A 20681-nucleotide genomic window follows, 5' to 3' on the forward strand; every position below is an offset into this window, starting at 1 on the left:
GTGGGGGTGATGGAAATGAATAGATGAAGTTTCTAGCTGTAAATTGCCTCTGGTAAATGAATTGACTGGAATTAACTGGTTGTCAGGAGTGTCCATGCACAGTACATGTACATATGTTTACATTTGTGTTGCATCCCTTCAGAAGCACCTGTGTGGTCAAAATTGACCCAACCTTGAACTGCATGTGCATGTACTAGTAAGTCCAAGCAATACCAGGGCCCAGTTTTCGGGAGCAGCTGAGCAGAATATGTATACATGTATTAATTGCTCTGCCAATTTTCTAAGTGAAATCTTGGCGGGGAGCCAGTCTCAAGCTATGTGCATCACATGACATATTGACTGGTAACCTACTGTTGCTCAGCAAACTCTTTTTCTGTGCCTAGTAAATTTATGTGCTGAGCTACACCTACTCAATGAAATTTGCCCCATTTTGTGCCGACTTCTGGCAAATTTTGTGGTATGGTTAAAATGCACCTCTGTAAATGGTGCATGTACCATACATGTATGCATACATATGCTGTGAACCTGTTCAGAATTTTGTGTGGCCCATTGACTCTGAGCATTGACCTGAGGGGGGGGGGGGGGGAATCTTGCATAATTCGGGATTCCCCCATATGTCGAAATGGGGCCAAGGCCCATACAAACATGCATGCCTGCTTTCTCACCAGGGGCCTTTTTCCTAATCTGTGAAATTGATTATATGCCAATTATAGCCAGTGGAAAAATACTGACTCAAAATTTCAGCATGTGAAGGGGATAGACCAACTACATATATTTGAAACCATGTCTGAACATTTTTCATAGCATTTTGGACATTTGGTGCAGTCACTGGTTTTTCATTTGAAATTGGGGCCAAATGTTTTCCTTCATTCGTTTTCTGCAAATCATAAAATAAGAATGAGGTGAGAATCAGTCCTAAGCTTTATACTCGTGTACATTAAGTATGTAAACCTGTTGATATTTTGGCTACCTGACGTTTTGGTAACATATTTTTCCTTAAACATATATCTGTTTTAAGCTTAGTCTGCATGCTTCAATAGCAGGCTCCTACCATTTCGCGCAATTTACATGACTCAGAGTACCAGTGTACCGTGGGTGACCTCAGAAAAATCAAAAGATGTGCTTGTATACACATCATACGTGCCACTCGATAATTTCGAGTTTTTTACGCGAGGCTGGAACGTGGTGGTGTTATTGAAGCCACATTTACGGGTCTAAATGCAAGTATTTCTTTTGGGTGTACGTGACAATATGGCGGTGAATTGTTTAGCCTTGGCGGAGGTTTACTCTCTCTGAGTGCTTTCTAGTTGATAATGAAATGTGAACTCACAATGTAAATTGCAATTTGGTCTCATGGTTTATTCCCATTATGAACCTGTTGTGTATGAACCTGTATACCTCGACGCCGTATATGATCGACATGACCCACTGATGATACGTGAGTATCCATTCAGATATCTTTCTTCATAATATCAGATAGAGCTGAGAGTCCACATAGTTCTCCATCATACTAAGATGGCGTATACTGAGGTGAAGAAGATGAGAGGCGTTGCTAAGGGCAGATTCACCAGAATATGTCACTCCATCGATGCTGCAATTGACCAGAACAAACCAGTATGCTTTCGTCAGATTTAAAGGAGGCTTACAACAGGGTTTGTGCCAAGCATGAGGATGTTGTGCTTCATGCATATGTTGAGGAAGGTGACTGCGACGACTGGATTGTAGCAGTCGAACAGAAATATGACGAAACCAGAGAATTCTCCTCAACTACAAGACAACTTCGAAGGAGAACCAGACCGATGTCTCACGAGAACAACAAGCCCAGTGTGACAAAGAGGCTAGCCAGGTGATGATCAACAAAGCTCGCAGCTTGCGTGGTGTCCATTATTCTGACTTCAAACAACTCTGTGATGGCATCCGCAAGTTCATCGAAAACGGTTCGGTCGAGGCTGCAAAATCCGGCAAGACAGACCTCGGGCGACTCATGGAGGAGGTGAAGGCGGCTCACATCAATTACGTAACCATGTTGCCGATAGAACAAGCCGAGGATGAGAACGCATGGCTACAACCTGTCCGTGAGCTGTATAACGAGACCAGTGATGCGATTGGTAAATGCTTGGATGGCTGTACTACTTCTACATCCCTCACTGAGAAAAAGTCAAAGGTCAAGTCAGGTATCCACCTCGAAAAGATGAGACTACCCGTTTTTGAAGGTGACATATGCCAGTTTCCCCAATTCCGGTCTGACTTCAAGAAGTTTATCCAGTCTGAAGCTACGGAGGCTCAAGTTGCTTTCGTCCTTCGCCGATCATTGGGGAAAAAACCACTACAAATCGTTGGAGCCATAGACGATGATGTAGACGAAATCTGGAAGAGATTGGATGATCGTTATGGTGATCCAATTAAGATGGCCGACACTATCATGCAAGATTTCGAGAAAATGAAGCCCGTGAAAGATGGAGAAGACAAGAGGTTCGTCGACCTTGTTGATGTTATTGAGAAAAGCTACAATGATCTCGCAAAGATGGGGATGGAAAGGGAGATTTCAAATACCAGAGTCGTCGGTGACATAGAGAAGAGGCTGCCCCCTACTGTCCGTCGGGAGTGGTCAAGATCACTGTATGATGGGAAATCTGATATCGATCGATCAGACAGATTTCCAGCTCTCCTTCAGTTCCTGCTCAAAGAGAAGAAAAGCGTTGAGTACGAGATGTCAGAGATCAGAAGCAGTGATCATAGCACCCCACGAGCCAGCATCAATGCCACACAGGTGAAGGAGAAAAATGAATCGCCGAAACAGAATGTCAACAAAAAATGTCTCCTTCACGACGCAGGACAACACAACACATCAGAGTGTCGTGCCTACTTGCAAAAGTCCCTACAAGAAAAAAAACCAGCTAGTGATGGAGAAGGGCGCATGTTTCTCCTGCTTGACCAGAGGTCACCGAGTATCTGAATGCAGAAAGAAGAAGAGGTGCAGTGTTCAGAACTGCACAAGGGTTCATCACCCAACTCTACACGATGACTCGATAGCGAGCAATGATGTAGTCACAACTACAACAGTGAACAACCACACTGTTGCTTCTTCGGAGAGAAATGAGGCGTGTCTACTTTAACTGATGAAGATAAAGGTTGGACCCACGCATATGAATGTGTTGTGGGATGGATGTGCGACATCCTCACTTGTCACCAACACCGCCGCCAAAGCAGCGGGCTTGAGAGGCACCCCCGTCAGAGTGTCTATAACTAAGGTGGGCGGAGTGACAGAAGAGATTGACAGCTGTCGCTATGCAGTACCCCTCGTCGACGGGCAGGGATACACGGTCAACATTTTCGCTTATGGGATTGACCGCATCACAGCTGACATAGAAAATATAGATGTACACCGCGTGCTGAGTCTTTTCGATGATGTAAGCGACACGGAGGCCAGGTAGACCTACTCATTGGGTTTGAGTATGCAGGATACCACCCAACGAGGTTGAAGGCAGTATGTCTAAATGTCTAGGTGGCACCCACCCAGCTATCACTGAGAAGACGAGACGTGTCATCGCTTCAGCTGCGATGATCCATCATGTTTTAGCTTGCAGCCTAGAGGAATTCATTCGGCTTGAAGGCATGGGAGTTGACTGCAATCCTCATTGCGATAGCTGCAGATGTGGCAAGTGTCCAATTGGTTCCAAGGATTTCACCTTGAAGGAGGAGAGAGAGATTGCCCTGATCGAGCAGAATCTGACGTTCCATGGCTCCCACTGGGAGGCGAAGTACCCCTGGATCAAGGATCCTGCCGCCCTACCCGACAATAGACATGTTGCCGTTGCAACACTGAAGGCACTCGAAAAGAGACTCAACCGTGACCCTACCAAAGCCGCCACTTATGATGCACAGATCAAGGACATGCTAAATCGAGGTGTGGCACGTGAAATGTCCAGAGACGAGATGGCCTCATACAAAGGACCAGTGCACTACATATCCCATCATGAGGTACTCAAACCAGAGAGCAAGAGCACTCCTGTATGAATCGTATTCAACAGCAGTGCCACCTATAAAGGGCACATCCTTAACGATTACTGGGCGAAGGGACCCGACGTCATGAACTCGCTCCTTGCTGTACTACTTCGCTTTAGAGAAAACGAAGTTGATTTAGTGGGAGACATCCGCAAGATGTACCACAGCATCTTCACAACTATGAAGGACCAGCACTGCCACAGATTCCTCTGGCGAGACTTGCAGATGAATCAAGAACCAAAGACGTACTGCATGAGAGTGGTCAACATGGGTGACAGGCCGTCTGCTGCAATCGCTACGGTAGCACTGAAGAAAACTGCCGAACTTGGCAAGGGCAAATACCCCGAAGCTGCTGAAACGATCGAGAGGAACGTATATGTTGATGACATCCTCGAATCGGTGGGGACACCAGACAAGGCCCGAGCTCGTGCCACAGAGATTGACCGACTAATCAAGCCCGGGAACTGTGCCGTCAAGAAGTGGATGTTCTCAGGGGAAGACAGTAACACTGCTGACCAACAGTGGCCCAGCGCAGTGAACAGCGAAAAGGTACTCGGCGTATCATGGAACCCCAAGAAGGACGTGTTCCACTTCATCACCAAGATCAACTTCACCCCCAAGAAGAATAAGATGAGACAAGGGCCTGACCTGAAAAACGATCAAATTCCAGCAGAAATTCCAGCTGTTTTGACTAAGAGGATGTGCTTGAGTCAAGTGAATGGAATATACGACGCGCTTGGTCTGGTGGCACCTTTCACTATCAAAGCGAAGATGCTACTGCGCAAGATGTGGGGTTTGAAGCTTGATTGGGACAAGGCCATGCCAAATGAGATGAGAATGGAGTGGCTTATTTTCTTCAAGGAGCTGCGTGACATTACCACGATATCCTTTCGTCGTTGCATCAGCCAGATGATGCTGAGCCCACAGTGAAGCCAATCTTGGTTGTATTCTCCGATGCCTCAGAGCAAGCCTTCGACACTGTGGCCTATGTTCGCTGGTTGCTCAAGGATGGTTGTTTCACCTGCAACCTAGTAGCTAGCACGACCCGCATCGCCCCAATAGAGATAGCCAGCATCGTCGGACGTGAGCTGAGCGGAGCTGTACTGAATAAACGTCTGGCGTGCTTCATCAAGAAAGAGACGAGACTGGAGTTTGAGGAGTTTCATATTGTTGACAGTGAGATCTTGAGAGCCATGATTCAGAAGCAGCGTTATGGATTTAAGATGTTCGCTGCTACCCGAATTAGTGAAATTCAGGAGGCCACCGAACCTCAGGACTGGTGGTGGTGCAGAGGAGGATTAAACGTTGCAGACTTCATCACAAGAGGCATAACTCCTTCTGAGATTGGTCCTGACAGTGTGTGGCAGCAGGGGCCAGCATTTCTCCAACAGCCCTTGGAGAAGTGGCCGGTCGAGCAAAGTTGCTCAGATAATTCTCTACCTGAGCGAACCAAAGTAGTAATGGTTGCCGCCGCCAACGAAGTTGACAACTTGGGCAGCAGGATCGATATCAGCAGGTACAGTAGCTATGACAAGCTCCTAAAGGTCACGGCCAGAGTCCTTGCTATATATCAGAGACGGAATTTGAGAGGAGCAACAAAGGTTCTCACAGCAGAAGACATCGCACAGGCAGAGCTGTTCTGGATCAAAGAGTGCCAGACGCCTCTGATGACAACTTTGAAGGACGACAAGAAAACCTTCGACAACCTTTATGCCAAGCTATGTCCCAAGGTGAGAGATGATGGTGTCATGGTTGTTGGGGCTCGTGCGGAGAGGCATGTGCACTTCAGCCACAATCAACAAGAAGTCCCTCTTCTACCGTACCATCACAAATTCTCGAAGCTGTACGCAACCCACGTGCACAACAGAGGCCACCCTGGTGTACAGACCACCGTTTCAAAGATTCATTCCAGTTACTGGATTGTCAACCTCTACAAGATGGCAAAGAGTATCCGACATCACTGCGTGCCATGTAGACGACATGAGAAAGACATGGCTGGCCAACAAATGGGGAAACTACCAGTGGAGCGACTGAAGCCTTCCCCACCGTGGACTTACGTAGGAGTGGATCTGTTTGGGCCCTACACCATTCGAGGAGAAGTAAACAAGAGGGCAAGGGGCAAGGCATATGGTGTCGTGTTTAACTGCTTTTCCACTAGAGCAGTCCATAAAGATGTTGCTGTAGATTACAGCACAAGCGGCTTCCTACAAGTTCTTAGGCGGTTCGTATCCCTAAGAGGCTACCCAGCAGAGATGTACAGCGATGGAGGCAGTCAACTCGCCGCAGCTTCCAGAGAACTCAAGCTAGCCGTGGATGGATGGGATCAGAACCGCCTGCAGGAGTTTGGAATTACAGATGGCATGACATGGAAGTTCTCGATGGCGGATTCGCCGTGGCAAAACAGAGTCACCGAGACCCTCATCAAAGGTATAAAGAAGGCAATCAATCACGCCAATGGGGACCAGATCCTACCATTTCACGAGCAAACCGTTTTCTACGAGGCAGCCAACCTAGTAAATGAGAGGCCCATTGGTCGACACCCCACCAATCCCGAAGATGGTACCTATCTGTGCCCCAACAATATGCTGCTAGGACGTGCTACTGCCAGGGTACCAAGCGGACCTTGGAGAGAGACCAACAATCCCCGCCATCGTGTTGAGTTCATCCAGAACATCATCAAGTCCTTCTGGATCAAGTGGACCAGGGACTACTTCCCATCGCTGATCGTCAGGCAGAAGTGGCACCACGAGAAGAGGAACATGCAGAAGGGAGATGTGGTGTTGATCCTAGATTCCAATGCTGTTCGTGGCAACTGGCCCATGGGGCTGATAGATGAGGTGTATCCTGATGATGAGGTGGGCAACGTGAGAAACGTCCAGGTGAAGCTCAAGAACATGGACAAGTCTGATCCGAGCCGAAGACCCAATTACACTCTCATCCGACGAGCCGTTCAGAGGCTGATAGTCTTGGTTCCCAAGGAGCACGTAAATGATTAGGCGGGACATGATGTACTGAGACTTTTGGTGGGCGGAGTGTAAGATTTAAAGTTAAACTTAGATTTCTTGTTTCAGCATCTTAGACCATTTTAGCATCTTAGAACATTTTAGCATCTTAGACCATTTTAACACCTTAGACCATTATTTGTGCATAGCGCCCCCTATTGTTTTATTTGCTTTAGTATGGTGCCTGGCACACACACACTCTTATATATAGATCTATTGTGGTCAGGAAACCAGACCATTCTTGCCACATTACAAGCACTAATTTTCCATGTGACTTTAGAACAAAGGAAGAGAGCATGTTAATATTTTTCCTTTGATTTGTTGTGAATAAGTGAAGACCAGTATTGAATTGCAGATATTTAAAGGAAGAATTATATGAACCTAGAGACTGCATATTCTTCTGTAACACATCTGATTGATTAACACCAAAGATTCCTTCGATTTTCTTCTATCGGACGCAAAACAGTGTAAGTTTCAGGCTTTGTTTTCCTTTTATTATTGCCAGATTTATTGCATAATTTACTGCATAAACTTTTACTTCACTGAAGATTTGAGATTTCATATTAGATTAGTCACTTGATATTACAGATAATTATTTAGCATGTAGACTTGCGCTTGAGAATTTACTCATTGTTATTACTGTTAAAGGTGCTCGTCATTTGACATGTTAGAGGCTTTTTAGAATTATTTTGTTTATGTTTACTTATCTTTAGATCATGTTTGTATCTCCATAGATTTCGAACCCAACTGAACCCAGAATAAAGGAGTTTGAAGCCGTTTATAAGTTCGTTTTGACACAGGCATTTCTTTACATTTGTATTATGGTCACACACACTTGTAAACTTTCATTTCCAGTTTTGGTTTTAGTACATGTAGTTGCGCAACCTAGCTAATACCAACAACCATGCCAATAAACAACGTACAGTATCCGGACACAACTTACACATTTTACGACTTCATGTACATTTGCACATGTAGTAAAGTAAAGTTTGTCTCAAGCCAACCTGGCCCATGAGCCCAAAGTCTATTATCGGTTTCCTTGGGATGAAATAACTGAGAATATTTCTTTTCCACCTGGATGGGATGCCTGTCCATCGCAGGTTACTCCCCAGCTAATGCTGGTACCCATCAATACTCCTGGGTGGAGAGAGCCAAGTGGGGTTGAAGTGGCCTGCCCAAGGACACAACATACATGTACATGTATGGCCAGCAGCTGGATTCCAACCCCTGATACGCTGATCGTTAGTCATGAACCCTAACCACTAGGCTACACTTCCTCTGACGCCTACATGTAAGGTGTAGACAAGTTTCCCCAATGCACCATTAGTCATGATATCTTGTTGTTGTAATTACATTTGAAGTATAATTTAACAGTTACATCTCATGCAGGTTACTAAAGATGGCAGAATTTCCACTTCTCATATGGATGAACAAAACAATACTGTCTTCAGATCACAACTTGATGAAAAGAAATCCCAGTATGTAAATCCCTCCCCCCCCCCTCATTTCTAATGCATTAAGATGTGCATTGAGAAAATCAGGCCTCACTGCGAAACCTTTAAACATATAAAACCTTAAAGAAAAACCACCAACCTGAGATATTAAACAGCCTATATTGATGAAGAGAGGCACTGTACTTTATGTGAGGCCTGCAAAAGTTTTCCTTGGTTGGTTAAGATCTTTGTTGGCATGGTTCATTAACTTTAAGATTGTCATAACCCCTCATAACCTATCTGAAAAGTTTAACCAAGAATTTGCATTAAAATGTGCACTTGGTCTGGGACTTCATTTGGTGAAGAGGTACTTCAGGTGCTTACACTTGTAAATGGAACCCAGAAGTTTCCTGGTACAATGTACATTTATAAATACATTTTTGAACTTCCAGATTGTGGAGCCGTGCACTTCTAACTAGACCCCATTTTTATACTGCTGAAAAGATGCAGATGTTGAGCTCAAAACAGGTTATTTGCTCTTTTTATTTGTCAGAAAAATAAATAATGTGCACATGTATATTCAACGCATTTTCGATCAGCATGAGGAGATGACGCATGATATTACACATGTCGGGACTAGCAAGTCTTGCGCAATTCCATGCTGGGGAACCTTTTTTTCTCCAGAGTTTGGTTTTGTATAATGAACTTAGGTTTCGGTTGAGTTTGTTTTGGATCCCTGGAGCTTGAGGCTTTGGATGACAAGGTCAACATTAACATGATTAGCAGTGCATTGACGTACATGTACATTCAACATGAGTTGCAGGTATAACTCACTGCAGAGAAGATGTGTGGGGATATTATTTTGTGGGGTATTATTGACTATTTTTAGGATTTGGATGAATTGACGAAGAACACAAATCAATGAATAAATGCATTGCTTTATCCACTTGCTTTTGGCATAATTCCTTATTCATAAATACCTCAGACAGTTTAGCCATTCCTATTGGTCGAGAGCCCGTCACGTGCCGGTATTAAACGGATGATAAAGACATGGCTAGCTGGTCTTAAACACTTTTCCAGTGTCACAATAAAATGTGGACTCCTAAAAATCCAGTGCCTCTTATCGTTTCATTGGTTGAACGTTCACAATCCTCACGTAGGCATGCGCAACACTACCAGGGAGTTAGAATTTTATAGTTCTAAATTCAAAATGCAACGCGCCAGGTGCGTTCTGCGCGACATCGCATAGAACATGATACGCGCGCGTCAATCTCCATAAAAGGGTTGTTTTCATCTTACTCGCCAGCTGAACACTCCATTATTTTGCAGGAGGGATGATTCAAAAAGCATAAAGTGAATTTGTTGAACAAAATCGGGATGTTTTGAACGAATTATATGATTTTTTTTTACCGAAAAGGTATTTATGAATGGGAATAAATATGTACTCCGTCGGTATTTATCACTCTGTTTAATACCACTTAGAGTCTGGGTGCTGATAATTACCCTCGCCTCCGGCTCGGGTAATTATCAGCACCCAGACTCTAAGTGGTATTAAACAGAGTGATAAAAACCTCCGGAGCACACATTTATTCCCTTATTCAATCTTGGCGTAAATTGCAGCATTGTGTTGAAGAAACTGTTTATTCTGAGCAACTTCATGTAACGATTCCTATCCTTACTAAATGTATGTTGTCTCACCACTAGTTTGGGATTTCCTCAAATCATCCAGGATATTGCCCCTAGAATGTTTTAACAGGTAACAGATACCAAAGGAGGTATTAAAGAGTAGCTTCTGGGGTTTTTTTTATTGGTCATGAATGCATGAATGTAACAAAGGATTACTAAAAGAATGACACATCATGATGCATACATCAGACTAGACATCATTTTAAGGAAACTGTAAAGACAAAATAAACAAAATTGTATTATGAAAAGTCTCCTTTCACTTTGAAAAGCTCTTATACCATGCATTACAAAGATCAAAATACACTTTATATAATGCCCAAAATAACCAACAAGCTATTTATATTTGCCATCCACAGGAACTGAACGAAGCCGTTCTAAAGTCAGTACTAGCAAAGGAGGGATCTCAGTTGATCAGCTTCCTGCAGCAGATTACTTCCCTTCCTTGCCTCTAGGCCCAGAGCCTGCTCAGGTCAGTCCTGTACCTATGTACCAAACTCCCAAAAAACTTTCCTTTTAATCCCATAGAAGGTTCCCAGTCAATCAGCTTCCTGTTGAAGTATTATTATTTTTCTTCCTACTTTAAGGCTAGTGCTCAAGTAAGTCCAGTACCTGTACCAAAGTCAGACCTGAAACAAAGTCCTGTACCAAGGTCAAACTTTCCCTTTAATCACACAGAAAGCTCCTGTAGCGGGGTTACATCCCTTTCTTACATGAGTTCCAGAGCCCGCTCAGGACAGTCCTATACATATATACTGAATCCCAACCAAATTTCCTTTTAATCCCATGGAAGGTGCCTAGTCAATCAGCTTCCTGTTGAGGGAATTATTCCTCTCCTTACTTTAAGTACTTTTAAGACCTAGTGCTCAAGTAAGTTCAGTACCTGTACCAAAGTCAGCCCTGAACCAAAGTCCTGTACCAATGTCAAACTTTCCCTTTAATCACACATAAAGCTCGGGTAGTGGGGTTACATCCCTTTCTGACCTCTAGGCCCAGAGCCTGCTCAGGACAGTCCTGTACCTATGTACCAAACTCCCAAAAACATTGGTTTTAATCCCATGGAAGGTCCCCAGTCAATCAGCTTCCTGTTGAAGGATTATTTCTCTCCCTACTTTAAGGCCTAGTGCTCAGGTACATAAGTCCTGTACCTGTACCAAAGTCAGACCTGTACCCAAATCCTGTACCAAAGTCAGACAAACTTTCCTTTTAATCCCACTGTAAGCTCCCAGTCATTTAGCTTCCTGCAGCGGGATTTTTTTCCATTCACTTCCTCTACTCCCAGAACCTGTTCAGGTCAGTCCCAAACTGTACAACAAACTTTCCTTTCAACCCCTTAGAAGGCTCCTAGTTGATCAACTGCCTGTATCGGTGTTACATCCTTTCCTTACTTCCAGGCTCAGAACTTGCTTAGGTCCATCTTGTACCTATATGATTGTTCAAACCTCCAATGAAGTTTTCTTTTAATCCCATGGAAGGTTCCCACTTGATCAGCCTCCTGTAGAAGGTTTGTGACCTTCCCTACCTCTAGGCCTAGAGCCAATCATGTACCCACCAAAATCCAATAAGCTTCCCTTTAAACCCCACAAAAAGCTCCCAGTCAATCAGATTCCTGCAGCAGGATTATTCCCTTCCGACCAATCTCTACACCCAGAACCTGCTAAAGTCAGTCCCAAAATACACGTACATCAAACTTTCTTCTCATCCCATGGAAGGCTCCTGTAGACCCAGAGACTGCTCAGGTCTGTGCTGTACCATCCAAATTACATCCAACTTTTCTCTCACTCCCTAATAAAGCTCCTAGTTGATCAGCTACTTGCCATACCTCTAGGCACAGACTGCAGAACCTGAACTTCGGAAAGAACAATAATCCTAAGGAAGTACATGTATCTCAGTTGATCAACTTCCTGCATCAAGATGACTTCCCTTCCTCACCTCTTGGCCTAGTGCCTGTCCACATGAGGCCCTACTTGTCATACACAAATATTTTCTTTTAACCTAAAGTAAGGATCTGTGATGCATACTGCATTCTGAACATTTCTCTTCCTGAAAGACTGCATCGTGACCATTTGTCTTCCTGAAGATTGGCCCAGATCCAGATCGGGTAAACCCCCACTTCACAAACAAACCAAGTTTTTGGTGTTTTTTTTAACCCAAGGAGTGATCTCAGCTGATCAGCTTCCTTAAGTAGCATGACTCCCTTCCTAACCTCCAAGTCTGAAGCCTGCTCACCATGTGAGTCATGCATCTCCCAAACTAAAGTTTTCACCCAGGTGAGGTCGCTCCCCACCGCCTTGACAAAATCAGTCTACTGTTTCTTTTGAATCACTTAAAGAATCTTGGTAGATCAGCTTCCTGCACTAAAAAATACTTCCCTTTCATAGCTGTAGACTTTTTTCCTGTTGAGATAGATCCCTGAACCATCCTGACAAACTCCTAAAACTCGTCCTTTAATCTCAAGGAGGGATCGTATTTTATAAGCTCTCTATAACAGGATGATTTCCCTTCCTAGTCACTAGGCCTACAGACTGCTATACCAAACTCCAACAATCCTTCCTTCTAGTCTCAGTATCAGTTTAAAAGCTTCATGGAGCAGGACTTACTTCCCTTTCTCACATGTCCAGATGAGCAACCAAACTCCCAGACAAACTCAGAAAAAATAATATTTTAAATCCCAATGAGGGATCTTAGTTATCAACTTACTGCAGCAAGATGCCAATAGAGCCTGCCCAGGTGAGTCTTGCACTAAGCCTAACTAAGACTTCCCATTTAATCTCAAGAAGGGAGTCCAGTTGATCAGCTTCCTGTAGAAGGATGACTTCCCTTCCTGACCCGTAGACCCAGGGTCTCCCAGCCTTATGACAAACTTGGGCAGCTGTTCCCATTGATTCCATGATTTCCAACTTCCTCTTCTGCCTGTAGTATATCTCGGTGTTCTTCAAGGATCTGTAGTGAGTCCAACACCTTTCTTGGTCTACATCAATGATCTGCCAGACCGTATCTCATCTAAATTAGCCATCTATGTAAATGACACTACATTAAAACGTCGGTGAAGGGCAAAACCTAATTTGATTTATATCACCCCGGCGCAAAAATTCCATCTTATAATAGTTTATGCGGTACCCGCTGCTATGTACATCAGATTCGAACCGGCCAACCGATCCCGTGTGGTCGAGTGGTAAGACATCTGCACTAGAAAGCAGGAGGTCGTGGGTTCGAGTCCCACCCGAGTGATTTTTTCCAACTTTCACTCGGGAGGTAACACACTGGGTATACAGTGTTTAAAACGTCGGTGAAGGGCAAAACCTAATTTGATTGACACTACATTGTATTGTACATATCGTGGTCGCTAATCTGCTCCATCTTGTGCCCAAGCCAGTAATGTTCTCAGTCCAGACCTAATGAATGTGACTAACTTCGATAATAACTGGCTGGACACCTTCAACCAAAAGAAATTTATATGTGTTCATGTCCAGGTCGAGATCACCTATTTTATAGTGTTGTCACCATCTGGCTACTAGGACTTAACATCACCAGTAAACTCTCCCATGACAGTGGTATTGACCTCCAAGGCATCGGTTGCTTGTTCCCTAACTGTATAGTTTTTTTCACCATTCTTCGCCTCAGTAGGGATTTCCTGACAAGTGGCTACAAGGACTTAACATCACCAGTAAACTCTCCTGCGACAAGTACATTTGTGGAATTGCTAAAAAGACCTCCAAGGCCTAGGTTGCTTATTCCACAATTGTATAGTTTTTTTCACAATTCTACGCCTCAGTAGGGAGTTCCCGACATCTGGCTACAAAAAAAACTACATGGACTTAACATCACTAGTAAACCCTCCTGAGACAAGTACATTTGTGGTATTGCTAAAGATACCTCTCAGGGTCTAGGTTGCTTGTACCATGTATGGTAATACCCATCTGCACTTCTGTCATTCTTTACTTGTATAAGTCCACTCTAATGTCCTGTTATGGACTACTGTTGACATGTTTGGGCAGGTGCCCCAGCTTGTCATCTGTTCCTGCTTGATACACACTGAGCGTGCCCATGGTATGCCCCCAACTTCGCAAACTCTGACAAGCTACCTTTCAATCCCAAGAAGAGATCTCGGTTGATCAGTTTCCTGCAGTTGGGCTAAATTCTTTTTTTTAGGCCCAGAGCCTGTCCTTTGGATTCTTCCTTCTCCAAAAAAACTTCCTAAACCCCAGCCTTCAACCTCAGTCCACAAAACACCTGTATTTTGTTTAGATTCAGAACTTTGCATCCTAGCTAACATTCCTTGCAAAAGGTTTTAGAGGAGAGAAAACACAGTTGAACTTCAGATATTTGCCAGCTATTGCATTTCCAAAAAAAGTTTATACTGTAGTTGTTGTATCCAACTTCACCCTCTGAGGTCTAATGGCCTAATTACGTTGTAGTAGAGAAAGTGTCATAAGTGAACCAGGTTGGATTGCATGCTGTGCAATTTTCGAATAATCTAGTATTCGATCGTTCGAATTTGGATTTGATCAAGTAGTCGAATATTCCTTTTTTGACATTGAGCAAATAGAAATTAATATCAGCATGTCAGCCGACTAGCTGATATTGTCAGATTTTGAAGTTGCACAATAAGGCTAAATTCCTCATGGAAGCTGTTAGCTTATGCTTCTAAAGTAACTGTCTACACAAAATGGGGCATTTGATTTTGATCAACGAGTGATGGTGGATCCAATATTTGGATATTTGGTATAGTCGGCACAACCCCAAGGATGGTTGTTGTTAATGGTGCATGGTTCCCTCCCTCTTTTGTAGGTAAAATGAGACCAGACCTAAGATATACACCTGCTGGCTGTCTGCTTTAAAACGTTTTGAATCATTATTAGGACAGGTTTACAGTTGACAGGCTTCTGACACAACCAAAGAATATACCACTTGCCGGACAGACTAAAGCAAGCTTCCTTTGTACTTTTCGTCATTCACCAAAAACAAAGTTTCCTGTCACAGCAGGCTTTTCTAGAACCTTGGATTAAAAAAATACTAGGTTTTTTTGGAATGGTATTGTGTTAATAATGGCGTAGAGCCAGAAAACTCTTGTCGAAACCTGTAAACACCAAAATATTGATATAGTCAGTAGTCACATTCCATACACTTCATTCGGTCAAGTTTAAATAGCATCTTGTGTTTACATGCTTGTGTTTACCAGGACAAACGCCACACCATTCTTAGTAATACAGTTTTTGGGATTTTCCGAAAAGCCCTATACAGTGTGTCCCAAAAAAAATGTCCCTCTGATAGACTGCTAAATTAATTCCAAAATCAAGTATTATTCTCAATTTAGTGTTCAGATTAAGAAAGCCCATTTAATTTTGTAACTTCTGTGAAAATTTCATTGGCCTCGCTTCATTGGTTTTGAATACACAGTCTATTATGTAACAGCAGTGCTTTTCAGCCCATTCCAAGTTTGCAGGTGGAAGGATATGCAGGAGGACAATAAAGGTTTACAAGCTGGACATTGAAGAACACACCATAAGTGGAACACACCCTGTGAAAGCACACACGACTAGTGGAACTGAACTTTGATTAGTTTTCATTTAAAAAAAGTAAATGAACTTGCCTTTAGTTACTTAATAACAAAAACAAGAACACAGTTGTTGAAATAAAAGTGAAGCATGGAATAAGGTATGGTATGTCTGCAGCGTGCATTTCTTTTTATCAAACTTGGAATGGGCCGGAAAGCACTGCTGTTACATAAAAGCCTGTGTATTCAAAACCAATGAAGCGAGACCTTTGAAATTTTCACAGGAACTACAAAATTAAGTGGGCTTTCTAAATATGTAAACTTAATTGAGTATAAAACTTGATTTTGGTAATTATTCTGTGGTCTATGAGAGGGACATTTTTTGGGGGACATGCTGTATAGTAAGTAGATCATTATTTGGGACCTTTTAAACTTTAAATAAAAGAAAACTCTTAAAGGGAATATACAACATTTGCAAACATCGAAAAATAAAACTACCAAGTATTTACGAAATACCTTACTAAGATGTTGGTAAATGACAGTCTAAAGCATCCTGTAAAATTATGGCACCTGGTGTGTGAAGTCATTTTCAAAAAAATGGTATTTTTGTATAAATTTCCAACGGTGGTCGGCCGACCACCGTTGGAAAAACCTATTTTTTTTTCATTTACTGCCCCAAATTCACCATTTCTTTTCAGTCTAAATTTTGTTTGCTATTGGTTACATGTTCATGAACGGATGCAGGCCAGCTAGACGAGTTCCATTACCTTACAATTTTCCGGCATCTATAAATTGATCCATTTTATCTTTAGAGGAGTCAGGGAACCAGACTTCTCCACCATTTGTGTTTTTCTTGGTTTTTCCAGCATTTTCGAACACAAAACTTCAAACATGTCAGTGTAACAATATTTGATCTATTATAGTAACCCCTCAAATAGTTCATTTCTGAAAATTACAGCAAAAGCCAATGATGTACATTCCCTTTAACAGAAATGTAATGCTGTTGAGGTTCAGCTGGATTTCGCAAACGAAACTCGTGTACATAATACCTCATATGTTTTGAAAAGTAGTCAACTTTAATGAATGACCCATTCGTATACAAGTCAACAATGATTTGAGAAACAATTACTATTGAGAATGCCATTAACTCCCAAGTTAAGAAATTATTGCTTTCCCACAGGAATTTCTTCACGTGTTTACAATACAAATTTCAGTATCTGGCTTTTCCCTTCACTGATGTAATATAAAGCACATTGTACTTTTCCTTAGAAAGCGTTTGTGGAAAAAACTCCCATTTTACAAAATTACCTCTGAGTAGGTCGAAACTACTTCTTAAAAATGTACATCACCCTGTAACAAAGCATACTTAAAACTTCAAATATTTTCTGCAACACCAAACCAAACCTCCTTTAAAGGAGATTAATGTGAGAGGGATTTTCAATACTTGTTTTACTTTTTAAATATTGTTTCATCTACATAACAATATTTTCGGTACGATTTCTCCCAGGTGGGGCCCAAAATGTTTTGGAGTTTCTTTTTACACAACTTAGGGCCTACATTCAAAATCTAAAACGTTCTTTCTATGAAGTAGCTTTGTAAAAAAAAAAATAGCGTGTTTATAATTTGGGGATCGCAGTTATCGTGAATGTCTGACGATAACCTTTTCAGTTCATCTGTCAAAGATTGTAATTTCCCCACGAGAATAACTCCTGGAATTTCAAGTGTTCTCGCTTACGAGAAACCAACGTAATCTCACCAAAAAATAACTGTTTTGCAATACCTGGCAATTACACTATGTATTTTTTAAAAACTGGTTTAAAAAATCAGCGGTTTACCTCTGAAGAGCTCTGATAAATAATATCAGATCAGAAGTGACACGATCAGAGCGTAATTATACTAATATCGGAACGCCGAGTTTCACAACCACCCGGTTCTTCTTAAAAACACACTTCTTCTCAAAAGAGATCTCCACATGGTGTCACCGCACCCTCTACTAGTTTACACTACCACCAAGCAAAGTTTCAAAACTTACTTAATATCAGATCTCAAAATGTCGCGATTTCTACTTGCGAAAGAGTATGACTGGATAGCTTAACCCACAGCAGGAGAAAAAGAATCAACACAAATTTCTCCGCATTGATATAAGTTGATCTGTTGCACTTTTGTGGTTCATTACTAAGCTTCAAAGTATTTGTGTCATCCGAAATAGCGACGTGACCTTCAAGATGACTTTGAAAGGTTACCCTCCATTTAAATACAATGTCGTATAATTTAAGCCAATGGGAAATCCCACTTTAATCCTCTTTTTCTTGTGGTTGATCATTGACAAGTAAAACATGTATGCCAGAAATTTGAGTGTGAATACCAAGCTAGTTTGCAGTAACAAACAACCTAAACCAACCCTCTAAATATGGTAACTTTGCATGTACGTGTAAATACACACCCTTTTTCCACAAATATTTGTTGTCTGGAATAAACATACTTTCATTTAGTTTTCATTGTTTTGTCTTTTTACGTTGTAATATTTTATACATGGACTTCTTCACTATTATTCTTTCTTTCACATATGTACATGTTCTTCCTTTCCTTGACATCTCAGGAAATATATTTCCCAAAATATTTTAGATTTAACTACAATGTATTTATATTATCTTGCCTATATTAAACTGTCGAAAGACTCACAACAGACAAAATTGCTACCTAGTTAATTCTATTGTTAGTTAATAATATGTTTTGTGTTTGTTTTTTGAATAGCAACCACCCATGGTTATCACTTTAGTATTTGGAGACATAATTTGGGAAGTCTTGATAACATATAAAAGCGGAACTTCGTATCAATGAATACAAAAGAGACAGTAACCTAAACTTGCTTTCGTCATTGATCTTTCAACCGTAAAAGGGTTATTTCCTTTTCCGAGTGGAATTACCCATGAGGGAAAGGATCTTGCAATACATATTTACACCATGCTGTTGTTATTTCGTCTGGTTTTAAAGATGTATGGTCTCCTGTTCTTCAAAAAAAAAAATTACAAACGAGTGTATTTTGTTTTTATTTTAACGAACCATGTTCCACTTTTTTGCTATTTTGGGGCATCTCTGCAACGCCCTTGGCCTTCGGGAGAAAGTTGTTTACTTTGGATTGCTTTTCCAGACAGACAGATCTTCCCTGCGAGTAGATTGGTTCCCAATGCCCACATTATCAGAATCGCGATAATCGTGTTTCGAACATTTTTCTTGTAACAGTTTTTTTAAGCTTCCAAGCAGATAATAATATTTGGAAATGTGTTTGCCATATATTTGATGAAGTATGAAGCAAGAAATAGACGTTTTCGATTTTGGCTGGAGTTTAGCTTTAATGTTGTAAGGAGGCAAGACCTATAGTCTACCCTTCGCTATCAACTGAAATATGTTGGGGCACAAATAATTCGTAATTTGTGAGTTTTATTCCATAACTAAAAGTGAGCCATTTGTTTTTGATAGTTGTGTTATCCAAAAGTGCTAGAAAATTAGAATTTGTAAAAACAAAGTTGTTTTTTAGCGGCAACTCGAAAATACGATTTTATTAAAATGTTTGCATTATTTAATTGGCATACCTTTGGTTCGCTTGCTTTCTTTCTCAGCTTAACCTTTAGATTTTTGGTTCAATACTGATTATTATTATAATTATTATTATTATTTGGCTTTTCATTTAGGCCTTCTGCCGTGCATTGCAAGAGATGGAGCTGGAAGATGTTTAGAAACTACTCGAAAGTAAGTGTTTTGTTTCTGTCCTGCTATCGATTTTTTATAACCAGTAGAAATGCAAACAGTTACAAATATTAAAACAATCACCAATCCCTATGGCAACCTCATTATTAATGTTACTGATATATTTTCCATATTTGTTTTTGTACCGCCCAGGTTTTCTTTGAATCGGCCAGAAAATCGTGACAACAGCTATGATTTCCAGGATTTCGTGTATACAGTTAGGATGTTCTTTGAAAAAGATAGCTTGCTCAAATTGCATACTACTGCTGCTCTCCCTATTTATTTTTTATTGCCTAATCATGAACAGAAAAAAATTGTCATTGTTTGTTTCTGTCACATAAAATTTGGAAAACTACCTGAATAAAGTGGTCCCAGTATTGTACACAGTCCAGGCTAATTTGTATTATAACTGTAAATGTGTATTTGTCTTCACTTTAAAGTTTTATTCAGCAAAATAGTAAGTATGTCCATTCGTTTGCTGCAGGGTCCTTTTGTGAAGGGTCTTTAATTTTATTTCTATAAAATACGATGTTTGAAAATATCTTAAGGGATACTTTTCTTGAAGGAGGAGATGTTTTTGCTTAATTCAATTGTTTGGTTCAAATTTGAATTTGAAGTCATCGTTTTAACACGAGAACAAACTTAGCGGCAAGAAGCTATTTTCAGATACCAGTGATAGAAAAAACTTAGCGGCAAGAAGCTATTTTCAGATATCAGTGATCGCTCAAAAGCTATTTTCGTAATTAGATTATCAGTTGCCTCTTTGAATAAGATGACCAAAAACAAACATTTATTTGAGGAAAAGCTAGGACCTGAGGATCAGCAAATGAGGAGATCACCTATATAATCATGTCGTCACCGACACCACGAAGTAACACTCATGTACATACCGGTAAAAACTAGCAATCGGAGAAAACGGCATCTAAAGTTGAACGCCTTCTAAAACAACACTTTGCGTCAAAACGAGTATTTTCAGTTGGGTTTCTCGTTGTGGACACTTTTTCACCCGTTTGTGTATTAAATAAACAAGAAATAAGAGAAAAAAGATGAGTGTCAGTTCGTGAAACCGAAAAAGCTGTGAAACTGTAAATTCGTTTTCACGAAGTAACACTCTTCAATGCACGAGGAAAGTGCAACTTCAGGTCAGCGCGCGCGCGCTCATACAACTTATTACAAGAAGAGTGTTACTTCGTGAAAACGTTTTTGCTCAGATATGAGCAGAGTGTGCGCCATGCATTGCAATGGTAAATGGAACTTGAGTGTTACTTGGTGAAAACGAAAATTGTCACTTTTGCGCAGAAGTGTCCATGGATA

At 41.4% G+C, this 20681-nt stretch overlaps 1 pseudogene; it reads left to right on the forward strand.

Annotated features, from left to right (window-relative positions):
• The window catches only part of LOC119726342, a 72430-nt pseudogene extending 52762 nt beyond the window's left edge, over positions 1-19668 (forward strand).
• The last annotated feature ends 1013 nt before the right edge of the window (positions 19669-20681 follow it).

Source organism: Patiria miniata, unplaced genomic scaffold (genome assembly GCF_015706575.1).
Source record: "Patiria miniata isolate m_02_andy unplaced genomic scaffold, ASM1570657v1 HiC_scaffold_2, whole genome shotgun sequence".
Classification (NCBI taxonomy): Eukaryota; Metazoa; Echinodermata; class Asteroidea; order Valvatida; family Asterinidae; genus Patiria; species Patiria miniata.